This window comes from Astyanax mexicanus, chromosome 25 (genome assembly GCF_023375975.1).
Source record: "Astyanax mexicanus isolate ESR-SI-001 chromosome 25, AstMex3_surface, whole genome shotgun sequence".
Classification (NCBI taxonomy): Eukaryota; Metazoa; Chordata; class Actinopteri; order Characiformes; family Acestrorhamphidae; genus Astyanax; species Astyanax mexicanus.
In genome coordinates this window covers 18374237-18375074 of record NC_064432.1, presented here as the reverse complement: position 1 = coordinate 18375074, position 838 = coordinate 18374237, and positions in this window count along the sequence as shown.

The following is an 838-nucleotide window of genomic DNA, read 5'->3' as shown; positions in this document are numbered from 1 at the left end:
CTTTTTTGTTTCTAGTCTACAATGTAGTTAAAAGTAAATGCCTCGGGGATCCGAGTGGTCCAGCGAAATAAGGGGCTACTAATATGATTGGGAGATCGCTGGTACGAATCCCGTTCATGTAGCTGCCATCACCTACCGGAGCCCTGAAAGAGCACAGTTGTAATGGCGCTCTCTCCCCACATCACTCCTAGTCTAATGTCAATCAGCACAAGGCGTCTGTGAGCTGAAAAGAAGCGCTGGCTGTCTTCACATGTATCGGAGGAGGCATGTGCTAGTCTTCACCCTCCTTGTGTAGGGGCATTACTAGTAATAAGGGGAGTCCTAACGAGTGGGTTGGGTAATTACCTTTGTAAATTGGGGTGAAAATGAGTTTAAAAAAAGGAAATAAGTCATATGTGTGAGGTTCTGGGATCTGTGGGATGTTTAGAACAGACCAAGGCTGCCCTCTGTTGGACACTTATTAATTGGCACTTACTACAGATGGAAAATAACAATAATACAGTGTGTAAAATGAACTAACTGACAGTGAGAGCTAGCCTGGCACAATATTTTTTAGCTCCACTTATCATATAGAGGCAAGTTGTTGTTGTATAATTATAGTCTGAAGCCTGTTTGTGTTTCTCTGCATACTTTATAAATATTATTCATATTTCACTCTGTTGTTCAATAGACAGGACCACCACAAAGCAGATACAATAGTTTTTAATAGTGGTGGTGTGTGTTGTTCTGTTATGAGTGATTCAGACACAGCAGTGCTGCTGGAGTTTTTAAACACCTCAGTTGCACTGCTAGACTAAGAATAAACCACCAACAGCGTCCTGTCCTGTGGGCAGCGTCC